Source organism: Diabrotica virgifera, chromosome 1 (assembly GCF_917563875.1).
Source record: "Diabrotica virgifera virgifera chromosome 1, PGI_DIABVI_V3a".
In the NCBI taxonomy this organism is placed as follows: Eukaryota; Metazoa; Arthropoda; class Insecta; order Coleoptera; family Chrysomelidae; genus Diabrotica; species Diabrotica virgifera.
The window spans coordinates 176,136,811-176,151,308 of NC_065443.1; the positions used below are offsets into that span (position 1 = coordinate 176,136,811).

General features: G+C 33.3%; 1 long non-coding RNA gene across 2 annotated transcripts; it reads left to right on the plus strand.

The window, feature by feature from the left end:
- The first annotated feature begins 1,552 nt into the window (after nucleotides 1-1,552).
- On the plus strand, nucleotides 1,553-9,191 carry LOC126878893 (uncharacterized). Of its 2 annotated transcripts, none has more exons than XR_007695861.1 (3): nucleotides 1,553-1,843; nucleotides 1,949-2,101; nucleotides 8,886-9,191. It is a non-coding gene; the product is annotated as an uncharacterized LOC126878893 (long non-coding RNA). The 2 variants fall into 2 exon arrangements; XR_007695860.1 differs by having other exon boundaries at nucleotides 1,949-2,000; nucleotides 8,886-9,186.
- The last annotated feature ends 5,307 nt before the right edge of the window (nucleotides 9,192-14,498 follow it).

Here is a 14,498-nt window from a genome sequence, read left to right on the forward strand (position 1 = left end):
GTGGATAAAAGGCGGAACCCGATATCCGACGCCCTGAAGGGCACTAAGGATTATGAGAAAGAAGAAGAAGTATTCACATTCACATTGCGAGTTATTTGCCAATGATTTTTCTTTTCTATGTTTATAGTTGTACTCGCTTACTTAACATCCTTTATTTTATAAGGTTTTGGCTTTTCTTTCCTCAGGTAGCTTTACCTCCGTGACTGTGTTGGTCGTCGCCCTGAAAGGCAGGGTCTTCTGACATTGTTGTCACAAATGGTAATATTGCTCCTGTAGTGATCTTTTTCCAAGTTAAACTATTATTCTTCTAACTTGGCTATACTGTACTGATGACGACTAATGAGTCAGAAACAACACGTGTCTGCAGTTGCATTCCATCTTTTTATATTGTTAATTTTATATTCACATTCACATTGCGAGTTATTTGCCAATGATTTTTCTTTTCTATGTTTATAGTTGTACTCGCTTACTTAACATCCTTATATATATATATATATATATATATATATATATATATATATATATATATATATATATATATATATATATATATATATATACATATATACAGAGAGAGTCTGTAAAGTGGAATAAATTCAATATCTCAAATACTAATTGTCTTTTTTTGGAAAATGCTCAGACCCGTCGATTAGTATTTCAAATTGTCCTTTTTGACATTCAATAATAATGTATACAGGGTGTCCCAATTTAGAGATATGACGTCATCGTCGATTTTCTTAAATGGCAACACTATCATTTTGATAGCTAATTTGATAGGGTTTGTAAAGTTATACATAACTGCAAAATATCAAATTTTTATTCTCTACCATTTACAAGATAATAGAAAATAACAAAGTTATATCTGTAATTTGGAATATATTCAATAATTAAAATACTAACTGTTTTTTTGAAAAATGCTCAGACCCGTCGATTAGTATATCAAATTGTCCTTTTTGACATGTAATAATAATGTATACAGGGTGTCCCAATTTAGAGATATGACGTCATCGTTGATTTTCTAAAATGGCAACACTGTCATTTTGGTAGCTATTTTGATAGGGTGTGTAAAGTTATACACAACTGCAAAATTTCAAATTTGTAGTCTCTACCATTTAGATGATAATAAAAAATAACAAAGTTATGAAAAAGAAGTAATCAACTAATAATTGAATTTAATTATTTCAATAAATTAAGCAAAAACTCATAATGTTGCCCTCAATTATTGTCAAATTGTCAATGGGCAACGTTATGAGCATTTGCTTAATTGAAATAAATAAATTCAATTATTATTTGATTACTTCTTGTTCTTCATAACTTTGTTATTTTTTATTATCTTGTAAATGGTAGGGAATAAAATTTTGAAATTTTTCAGATGTGTATAACTTTACACACGCTATCAAAATAGCTATCAAAATGATAGTGTTGCCATTTAAGAAAATCAACGATGACGTCATATCTCTAAATTGGGACACCCTGTATACATTATTATTATATGTCAAAAATGACAATTTGATATACTAATCGACGGGTCTGAGCATTTTTCAAAAAAACAGTTAGGCCCGGTCTTTTCACCTCCGAATAAATATGCTCTTATCTGGCAGTTAGCTATCTGGAGGATAAATATTTATTCGCCAGATAAAATGTACCCGTCTTTTCACGTCAATTTATGTTCCAGTTAGTTATCCGGTAGATAAGCTTAAAAGTAAGTTTGGATTCGGAACACACCTGATTTTTGTGTTTATTTTTATAATTTCAGCTTTAACTTAACCTAACATAATTAGATTCACATAATCAAGACCAAGATGATTTTCTCGATTTTATTTCCATTTTGGAAGAAGGAAATGTAAGTAAATCAAAGAATTACAACTTAAAATAAGAAGTATATAAAATCATAGTCATAAGGTTTAGAAATACATTTCCATATTTTAATCAAACAATATTGTTTTAGAAAGAAAACATTGATTATGGTGAAAAAGTTTACTGGAGAACTTGAACAAGAGGTAAATAAATTTTAAATTAGTGGAAAACTGTTGATTTGTATGTAAAGAAGACAAAAACAAGTTTAAATAAAGACAAGCTAGCTAATGAAACAGATGCAGTGGTAATTTTGTTTACATAATTAATAATTTTAACATATTATATTATTAATATCTATTAACTGTTCAATGATGTAAAAATTTGTTAATGTGGGGAAAACTTTTATTTAAGGGGAGTTGGTTGAAAACGTCACAGTTGACAGTTTTTAATTTTTGCTAAAAAAACCTCATCAAACCTAATTTAGTGTGAAAACAGTTGTTAATTCTTGTTAATTTTTTATTTATCGTTGATAAGAAGTCGAGGTCCGCTGGGATGAACAGCCTCGGCTTCTTTTCGCAGTGAATATCTGTTGTGAATTTTGTTGTGTTTGACATTTGATTTTTTGGAAGAAAACTTAAAATAGACAAATCTGTGATTATCGTTCGAGGTGAACGGACGACTCATCCAAAGGGTAAGGGCCAAAACTATCTATATTTCCCTGTTAATTTCTAATTTGCATCGACTGGCATAGATTTTATATTCGTCAATCTGCCGCATAAGATGGAGGAAGAAGTTCCTCCCGATCCTCCTCCACCACCTGACCCTCCTAATAAAATCAACCAACATGAATGTCAATCTCAACCTCCAATTATTCAGAAAAGTCTTAAAGGAAAAAAACAAATACTATTTTCGGAGACCGACATAGGTCCTTATGAAGTATTTGTCCAGGGTCAGGATAAAAATATTGGAGATTACCACGTGTTAAGTATAGCTAAATCTATTTCTGTTTTAAAAATTAAAGACATCACGAAAATCAGTAGAAAAGGTAAAAACAGGATAGGGGTATTATTTGCCACTAGAAAAGCAGCCAACGATTTCGTTGTGAGGAAAGATTGGGAAGCCCTAGGGTATGACGTGTTCATTCCATTTCATCAGATTTCTTGTAGGGGTATAGTAAGGGGAGTTAATAAAAGATTCACAGAGGAAGAAATAAAGGAGGCATCAGAAACCAACTTGGCTTTATGTAAGATATTAAGTGTAAAGCGAATGAACCGGAGAGTACAAGTGGATTCAAAGGTTGAATTTGTCTCCACGGGAACTATTAGCATAACTTTTTCTGGAAAAACTATTCCTAAAGAAATTTCCATATATCAACTACCAATGAGGGTCACACCATTCATCAGCCCTGTTCTTCAATGTGGAAATTGCTTACTTTATGGCCATTCTACGAACCAATGTAGAGGAAAAAAGAAATGTGCTAGATGCGGAACTTCTCATGAGGATTCTTCATCTAATACGTGTACAAAATATTGCATTTTCTGCAAATCTTCTGACCATGAATCAAATAGTCGTAATTGTAGAGAGAGAGTCAGACAAAAAGATATTAAGGATCTAATGTCCTTTTCTAATCTATCTTCCTATGAGGCAAGTCAGCAGGTTCCTAGGATCCATAATATTTCATCTTTAAACATAAACGATTTCCCCCCCTTACATAGCGATCAGAATAATTCGAATGGCATCTTACCACAGGAGAGGAGGTCTGCAGCCTCAGCTCAATATTCAAAACCTTTTAGTCAAGTCACTCAATCTCCACCAAAAAGAAGAAAACCTTCAATACAAGAAAATACAGGTTATGATAAAATCTCCCACCAAAGACTACTTATTAATCCATCAGGTAGAAGAATAAATGAGCCTTCGACTTCAAAATTCAATCCTGCTCACTCTGATTCTCAAATCACTAACTCACAATCTTTATCCCAACTTCATTTGGATTTCAATCAGGCCATGTCTATGCTGAACCAATCTCACAGGGAGCTCGTCATGACCTTCATTAGGGACTTAATAAACTCAAAATCATACTCCATTCCTTACAATATGGCAGATCTAAAGACTAGCATAAACAAAAGTGTATCACCTTTCAATACAAATGTAAACCAGGGTCGGAGGGGAATAGAGGATCTCGAGCCTGAGGATTCGAGATCTTTTGACTCCTTGGTCTAGCAAACATACTCTTTATAATGAATCCTAACACTCCGATAACTATTATTCAGTGGAATATACGTTCGTATAACACTAATTCTGACAATCTAAAAATCCTTATAAAAAACCTTAACCCAGATATAATCCTTATTAGCGAATCTTGGCTCTCAAACCAACATGTTATAAGATGTAGAGGGTATCAAATAATCAGAAAAGATCGAGAGGATGGCTATGGCGGATTAATTACTCTTATCAAAAATAATATTGATTATAGGGAAATTCAAATTGGCAATCCAGGCTTCAATCATGATGTCCAATTCCAACTCACATTTCTCCCTAACTTTAATTTGAATATTCTTAACATATACTGTCCACAAGACAACTCTATCTCCAAATCCAACTGGTTTTCCCTTGTTAAATTACTTAATAAGCCATTTTTAATCATGGGTGATCTAAATTGTAATCATAAGGCATGGGGTAGTTCTAGAGACAGTCACAATGGTAGGATTATTTTTGATTCTTTGGAGGAACTTGAGCTAGTATTTCTCAATGATGGGTCCCCAACTAGACTGGTGGCCCCAGGAGGCAGTAAGTCGGTAGTAGATCTAACAATGGCATCAGTCGATGTGGCAGCCAGTGTGGGCAAGTGGTCCACTATTTCAGATACTGGAACTAGTGACCACTTCCCCATAATATGTCAGATAGGTGTATGTCCTCAATCTCCCCCGCATTCATGTAAAAGAAGAAATCTAAAGAAAGCTGATTGGTCTACTTATCATAACAATTTAAACAGCATTTTCTTAGCTTCTCCCAGGGAAGGTTACGAATTTTTTACTAACTCCATATCATCGGTAGCTGATGAAACAATACCTTGGCTTCACCCTCCTAATAATTCCAAATACCACATTCCATGGTGGGATGACTCATGTGCTGAAGTCCTCTCTGCGAGAGTGTCTGCCTTAAAAAAATTTAAAAATATCCCCTCAATGGAAAACTATATCGAGGCTAAAAAGAATATAGCCAAATCAAGAAAATTCCTAAAATCAAAACGTAAAAATAGTTTCAGACTATTTTGCAGTAAATTAAATAGAAACACTCCTCTAAAAGTTGTGTGGGAGAAAATTATTAAGGTATCGGCTTCGAAACCTTCAATATATACACAATTGCCCTCTACTCCTATATCCCACGAAATTCTATGTTGCTTAACCCCCCTTTCCGCTGTCAATAAAGTATTGGTTAGATCTCCTCAAGCCCTAGAACCGCCATTTGCTCTCGACGAGTATCAGAACTCCCTCTCAATTAAATCTGACTCGGCTCCTGGTTTGGATCAGATTTCCTACTCAATGTTAAAAAATCTTCCCGTTGTTGGATCTTTGTTATTAATTCAACTTTTCAATGAAAGTCTTAGAACGGGTATAGTTCCTGTTCAGTGGAAACAATCAGTAATTTTACCTATAATCAAAAAAGATAAAGATTGTAATAATCCGTTAAACTTTAGACCAATAGCTCTTTCTTCATGTGTAGGCAAAATGCTCGAAACTCTTATAAAGAATAGAATAGAGTGGATTGTGGAATATAATAAGATTTTTAATCCACTACAACTAGGATTTAGAAGGGGTAGAGGTTGTACGGAATGCCTTACATACCTCACCTCAACAATTCAAATAGGCTTCGCTCAAAATCAATACACTGTTGGCATATTTCTAGATATCTCTTCTGCTTATGATAATGTCAATATATCACTCTTGTATTCCAAATTATTAAAGTATAACATTCCAACCCAACTGGCTAATTTGATTTTCTGCCTTCTAAATGATAGAGAGCTATTTGTCAAAGACAAACTGGGACAAACCCATGGCCCAAGAAAATCAAGTCTGGGACTACCCCAAGGTTCCCCATTAAGCCCTATCCTCTTCAACCTATATTGTCTTTCCCTGTATAATTTAATCCCCTCTTCATGCAAACTAATTCAGTATGCAGACGATTTGGTTCTTCTGATTAGAGGGAGTGATATTAATGAATTGGTAATTAATGTAAATAAATTATTGATTCAGATGGAATCATGGTTGCTAGACCACAATTTAAATCTGTCTAAGAACAAATCTTCTGCAATATTATTTACAAAAGGAAACACGAAAATCTCTCCCCCTAACGTAATATTTTGTAACCAGAATATTGGTTGGGTGGATTCAGTCAAATACCTGGGGGTAAATATTCAAAAAAACTTAAAGTGGAATTCATATGTAAACTCAATAGAACTAAAAGTAAATCGTGGCCTGAATGTGATGAGAGCTCTTTGTGGGACTTATTGGGGAAGTGATCCAAAAACCTTACAAATTGTACACAATGGTCTGATTCAGAGCCATCTGGACTTTGGCTGCCAGGTAATTTTCGATTGTCCAACTTCCTTAATTAAAAGATTGGAGAAACTAAAATACAAAAGTATCCGAATTATAACTGTATGCATGAAATCTACCCCAATTCATGCTCTCTTAAGTGAAAGTGGTCAGATCTCGCTTAAATCTAGATGGGAATGGCTTAGCTCTAAATTTATATTAAAAAATTTAATGTTAATTGGCAACCCAATTATTTCCGCTCTCGACCTGTTAGACTTGGCAATTCAAAGGAACCAAAATCATTGGAAAAACAGAAGTATTCCATTTCTAGTGCTTTTAAAAAACAAATTTAAAAGTACTTATCCCAACTTATATTTAAGTGACTTATACCCATGCCATAACTTTGAACTAGACCATCAATTATCAACAATTCCAATCATAAATATCCAATCTAATCGTTCAGATGAACTTGCCTCAGTTCAACTCCAAAAAATAATTCTAAATAAACCTAGTCACACCAAATTCTTCACGGACGGCTCGGTTGATGATGATGGATCAGCAGGCTTTGGTGTCTTTAGCCGAGAGATCAACTATTCTTATACCAGTAAACTACCTAAGTATACCCAAATATGTACGGCTGAGATTGTCGCAATTAATCATGCCCTCCAAATTATTTTGAAAAATGGGATTAAACAAGCAATCATCTGCTCGGACTCTAAAAGTGCCTTACAGAAAATAGGCAGATCAACCTATTCTATGGAAACAGAACATTCATCGTTCATGACCAAGAGAGGCATCATTGAAGCGAAAGAAAATAACGTTAATATTAGTCTGGCATGGATTCCAGGACACTCGAATATTAAAGGGAACATGGTGGCTGATAAACTAGCTAATATAGGTAGAACCTTAAATGTAGCTGCTGGTATCACTCTTCACTATTCCAACTTTCTACCAGACATCAAGCATTCCATCTGGAATCGGTGGAAGCAAGAATGGCAGGGGAAAAATCGAAATAATTCATTTTACTCTAAAATTGTAGGTCAGATAGATAAACTCCCCTGGTACCACAATTTTGCATACCAAAACAGAAGACATATAACCACCATTATTAGAATGAGGACAGGTCATTGTGCTACTCCAGTTCACCTATTCAGGATAGGAGTAAAAGATGACCCATATTGTGACTGTGGCCGAGTTGGGTCCTTAAATCATCTGATTTTTGAGTGCCCTATAAATATGTCACCCAATTTTGACCTATATAAAGAATTAGCCAAGACAAATATCCCTACTCCCATTGAAATTTGCCTACTTATGCCCAACCTTAATCCACGTAGGATTAACCTGATCCTTAAATTCCTTAACTTAGCCAAACTTAATTTATAAATTAATCAATTCCCAAATTTGAATTAAAAAAATTAAGAAGATAAAGATATAAAAAGATATTGGACCTCCAAATGATAAAAGCCTTAACCCTTATGGTATAATATTGCCTTTCCTGTAGGGACTGTCTGGCCCTATACGAAGATGTTCCTGCTAATATATATTTAAAAAAAAAAAAAAATGAGGCTTTAACATATATATTCGGAAATATTCGACTGCCCAGAGCAAGACAAGAGTATTTCCCTGGTGTAAGCTGGGCGAATTATCCCGAGGGATATAACCCAATAAAGGAAGAAGAAGAAGAACTTTTATTTAAATTCAATACTATATTTCTGTAGTGGTAAGGCAAAAATTTGATTTTATGTCCGATTTTAGCCAGAATGAGATTATTTGCTTGATATGCTATTTAGTAAAATTTCTTCAAGATGGTGGAGTTTGGTATGTGTATGATGAAGGTAAAAACCCCTTTGTTCCACATATCTTTTGTATAAAAGTTATGTCCCCTTTTAACTTACTTAGTAGAACCCCGATTATCTGGGTGGGCTTTCTATTACTCAAGTTGCATTTTTGAGGTTTTATCAAAATAGCGTCATCGTAAATCACTTGACTCTATATGACGAAAGAGAGACTCATAATGAAAGATTTATTTTTTTCTGTTATCTCTTTATAGTAGGTACATAATAATATCTATGTATACACATACATATTATGTATGTGTATACGTACGTATTATACATAATATGAAATACATGTTCGGATTATCCGTGCTTTTCAATTATCAGTGCCACCTTCGGTCCCGAAGAGCACAGATAATCGGGGTTCTACTGTATTAGGTAGGCCAGAACTTGATATATTACTTGATTTCTTATGTTGATTACTTTTCGTTTTTGGGTTGGCAAAACATGATTCAAACTTTCAAAATGCTCTCCTGAAAAATTAGGCTAGATGGACATATCAATCATCGTCAAAACGCTACAGATTTATAATCCATCCAACTGGTATATTGAATAGTAAACTAGGGAAATAACCAACTAAGTATATCAAAACACAATATTTTTAAAGATTGGATAATTTACATTACATGGTAACTTGAAGAATCCCAATAACAAGAATAAAACCTAATTTTAATATTTGTTAGTAGATACCTTTCACTTTTCTAAATAAAAAAATTAGTTACAGATATGACAAACATCTAGAAGATTCAATCCTGCGTTCTTAAAGAAAAAAGCTAGTTCCAGTAGTAAGCTACCAATAAAAAACTAGAGAATGTATTACAAGAAAGAACAACGCTAATACTAAACATACCTCAATTGCTTCAGATAGAAAAAGAGGACGAAAAGGTACAACACAAGCGTGCTAGAGAAAATGAAAGGGCAGAAGAGAGACACAAAAATTCATTGATTTATTAAATTTAAAAATTAAATTATACAAAGGACAATTAAATAAAGAATAAAAAATGATACATGTATATTATTGATCCTTCTATTTCCCCATAAAGCATGTTACTGACCAGGAGGTATACTATAATAGATATATTACATCTCATAGTGCTCACTATAATAATGAGTGAGCCTGCATAAACGGAACCATAATATACATTATAGTTCCATGTATGCAGCCTCACTCGTTACTATAGTGAGTGATATGAGATATATTTTAGTATAGATCCCCGTGCATGACAAGCTTAACACAAAAATTTTTATAAGGTTATCAAACATCTTCAGTAAATTCAATAATTTAGCTTATTCCTGGTCTATACTTAGCAATTCATTTTCAAAATTGTCTTCATTTTCATTTCTCTCTCTATGTTATAAATATATTGCTTCAGTGTAAGATAGGACAATTGAATCAATTTAATTGTTTTGTTTTCTGCCATATACAAAAAGGGCGATATGTATTTCTGGACTCATCAGTGGACAATCAGAATATCCAAGTAACAACCCATTGCTATGATCTGAATTTAAAGAGCAATAATACAGAATTATTTATATTTGGCACAAAAAATATTACGCTACCTACATTCAATACCACGTATGAGGATTTTTAGGTGAAACGAGTTAGAGGTTGATTCTGAGTATATTGCGCACACTTTACTGAATGATTCTAATCACAAGTACGAGAAATAATGTTTCCTCGTACTTGGGAATATACTCAGAATCAACCTCTAACTCGTTTCACCTAAAAATCTTCATACGTGGTATTAGAATGTAGGTAGCGATTAGTAAGAAGGTACCTATTTAAAACATATCCAGGGAGTATTACGAAATTGCCAGAATATAAAATCAGTCTTCCTATATTCTATAGATTTATTGAAAATTTTGAGAATTTCATGATACACCCAGTATGTTTTGGATACTTAACTCTGCAGCTTTTTTTTTCAAGGTAGGTATCTACTGTTTTGGAGCATACTTAATTCTAGTTACTATATCAATACCTTTCATTTTGGAATCATAAAATATTCGGCAATTCAAAGAAATCATTATTTTAAAAATGAGAAAACTAAACAATTTTGTAACAAAACTAGAGGTAAAACTTTTACCAATTTCATGTTTTACAGATTATTCTAGTGGGTAACTTTAAGATAGATACTTATGCAAGATGGGATAAAAAACTATTTTATTTTTTACAACTTGTTTTCCTTTGTAAATGAATATAGTTGAGTAGGTATACAATATATAATTTTTTCAAATTATAACCCATCTTTAATTTAATATCTAATAACTCGGCTTAAAAAATTACAGTAGGTAGGTATGTATAAAAACAAAATAACATAAAATTTGTGATTGAGAATTTTTAGAAAGAACAAAATTTTACTTTTGCAATAAATTCAATCAGACCTACAAGATTTTAGGTTATATTTTTAGTTTCGTGGCAATCAGAAACCATGAAATATACGAAAATCAAAGTTTATCTTCCAGATAACTTCTTATTCGGTACTTTATTCGGCAGTTAAATATTTGATATTTAACGTCAATTTATCTGCCGGATAACTTTATTCCAGAGTGAAAAGACGCTACTTTTTTTATCTGTCAGATAAACTTCCCGTTAACTACTTATTCGGAGGTGAAAAGACCGGGCCTTAGTATTTTAATTATTGAATATATTCCAAATTACAGATATAACTTTGTTATTTTCTATTATCTTGTAAATGGTAGAGAAAAAAAATTTGATATTTTGCAGTTATGTATAACTTTACAAACCCTATCAAATTAGCTATCAAAATGACAGTGTTGCCATTTAAGAAAATCGACGATGACGTCATATCTCTAAAGTGGGACACCCTGTATACATTTTTATTGAATGTCAAAAAGGACAATTTGAAATACTAATCGACGGGTCTGAGCATTTTCCAAAAAAACAATTAGTATTTGAGATATTGAATTTATTCCACTTTACAGACTCTCTCTGTATATATATATATCGACCGTTAAGTACCAATACCTCCTATCTACATTTTTTTCAAAAATAAGTTTATCGCGCCATCTAACTGCAAAGCTTGTTACGCATCTTCTAACAAAATATCCTAACTGTATCTATTCTCAAAGTATTTAAAATAACATCATGGAAATATATCCTACCTTAATCAGCGTTTTTTATGCCGGAAATACCTTCTAACTGAATAGCAGAAATACCTTCTATCTACTCATTTGTGGTTGTTGTTTGTTAGTTGTACCGCCTATCAACAGTTTCCCGGTATTATTCGTTTTTTGTATCTTATTTAGTTCTTCTGCCGTACAATATTGTATTTACGTGTGTGTCTGGTGTTATCAAAAGGTAAGGAGTGTTTTACAACTAAAATTAACAGCCTAAGTAAGACTTTGTACAAAAAATAAATACCTAACCTCAATTTAACTCATGTTTTTGTGTGTTAAAGTTCTTATAAATTAATTTTAAGTTAAGATGATAGTTACATATTCAAGGCTTATAATACAGTTATAGTTAAAAATGTACACACAACCACCAAAGGGAGTTTTAGTAAATTGAAATGTAGATAGCAGATCTTTCCACAAAAATAATTAAAATTACTTAAGGTGTTCGTAGTACATAGGCGGCGCAAAAAACGGGCATATCGGATATTTTGTCATAATGAAAAGCTGTTTAAGAACAGAAAAATGCAGCTATTAATATTAAAGTACGTTTTAACTAACATTGGAAACAAAACATTTTGATTTTATATGATAAATTATAATAAAGATTATTTTCGATCCCCTAATAGTTATATTTACGTAACAAGCAATGTTTAAAGCATTGAATTTTCAAGTAAAATCTCAAAGTAGTACCTAAATGCAAATTTTTTTACAGATGAATATCAATCAAGATCGACGTAGGAAAACACGGGCAGCTGAAATATTAGGATTGGCTTTGAAACTTGATGAAAACATTCCTTATGGCTGCACAAGTGAGTCTACTACTAGCGTTATTATTTCTGAAGGTTTAGAGCCCACAAGATCACAATCTAAAAATCTGAGCCAAGACGAACACTGTGTAAACTTAATTCATGAAACTACGACATTGATCCACAGTGTACTGTTACCAGATGGAAGTTCCTACATTCCGGAGACAAATGAAAATATTACTCCTCCTATTAGTACAAGCCAACAAGTTGGTAGTCTTGCCTTGTCTGACAATCAAGAAAGTAATCGTTCCTATCAAAATGTGTTTTCCTCCAACAATTTGGAAGACTCCCACTTCCAACAGTTAAACGAGGAACTTCATACTGAAAATGTAATTACAGAGAGAGCATCGACTCCAAGTACATCTTCAGCTCACGATTTTTCACCCAGTGAAAGTTCCTATAACCCAGAGTCTGATTCATCGGAGACTGAGAGCGAAGATAGGGTGTCTGAAGAAAATAGTGTGCCGGATTCTGAGCTGGTGCCAAGACAGGTTTATTTCGGAGAAATCAATGAAGAACGAAAAAGAAAAATTAAACCAGATAGTAAGACTTGGAAAAAAAATCGTAACAAAGAGTTAAGAATGCTTGGCAAAGATTACTTAGGTTATACAAATCCGAAAGAGGGAAAAATGTTACACAATACTCCCCGAAGCGCTCGCAAACTGGGTGAAGCATGCAAGTCTAAAAAATGTACAACAAGTAAAGTCAGGAATTGTGAAAAACTGACCGTGGAGATGCGACAAGATATATTTAATAATTTTTGGACAAACTTAAATTGGGAACAAAGGAAGATTTATATAAATGGATTAGTCTCCCGACAAACTACTGCTAGAAAAACTGTAGGGTGTGAGACAAGACGGGAAGGTACTTTCCAGTATTTTTTGCCTACAGCTGAGGGTAATTTGCGAGTTTGCAAGACATCCTTTTTAAATACATTTTCCCTAGGTTCTTTTACTGTACAATCTTGGGTCAAGAAGTCAGTTCATAAAACACTTCCATGTAATGAAGTCACCAATAGCAATCGAAAACGAGTTGTGCCAAGAGGAACGGCGACAAGAATCCAGATGCTACGTGAATTTTTTAAAAATATCCCAACACTTCCCTCTCATTATAATAGAAAAAATTCGAGAAAATTATTCATCGAGCCATATTACCGAAATAAAACAGAACTCTATAATTCCTATAAAATATGGTGCTCAAATAATAACGAAGAGAGTGCAAGCAGACATACTTTTGACAAGATATTTAAAGATTCAAATCTTTCTATTTATACCTTAAAAAAGGATATGTGTGACATCTGTGTCAGTTATAAAGAAGGAAATATTTCAGACGAAAAATATAAAGATCATATTCAACGTAAATCAAGAGCAAGAGCCGAGAAAGAACATGACAAGGAAAAAGCACAAGCTGGTGAATTTAATCTTCTTACAATGGATCTTGAAGCTGTCAAAGTGTGTCCTTATCTGACTGCAAGTGCCCTCTACTTCAAAACGAAGTTAAGTTGTCACAACTATACGGTCTACAATTTGGTCACTCATCATGCAACATGCTATTGGTTTGACGAAACTGCCAGTGACTTGACAGCAAGCACATTTGTTAACTTCCTTTTAGATTACTTGTCACAACACTGTCTCGCCAACAGGTTACCTATAGTAATATTTTCAGATGGCTGCACATACCAAAATCGGAATAACATTTTGTCTAACGCATTATCTGCCTTTTCTGTAAAATATCAGATAGTTATAACCCAAAAGTTTTTAGAACCGGGTCACACTCAAATGGAGTGTGACTCGGTCCACAGCGCTATCGAGACTAAATTGAAGCATCGTGAGATTCATCTTCCGAGCGATTATGCTTCTGCTACTAAGGAAGCAAGAAGTAAGCCATTTCCGTATGAAGTGAAATTGGTTGACTATCAATTTTTTAAAAATTACGCAAATGAGGACACATGGCGATACACTTCCATTAGGCCAGGTCGTAAAGTAGGAGATCCTGTTGTAACAGATCTGAGGGCTTTACTGTATACCATAGATGGAAAAATACAATATAAACTAAACTTTGATGATGAGTGGAGTGAGTTGCCCATAAGACCTAAAATTATTCCTGAACCGATTTATACTCCCTTGCATGACAAAGTGCTACCTATTAGTTCTACGAAGTACTCTCATTTACAACAATTGAAAACTGTGTTACCGCAAGACTGTCATACATTCTATGACTCACTATCTCAGAAGTCTTAATGTGTTGATATCATTAATAATAATAATAAAGTTTTTTGAGTTTAATTCATTTTTTAATTACATTTAAGACCTCCTATCTTCCATTAAACACATATATTTCAAGTAACAGAGAAAAACAATACCTCCTAACTGACAAACTGTCTTTTTCAA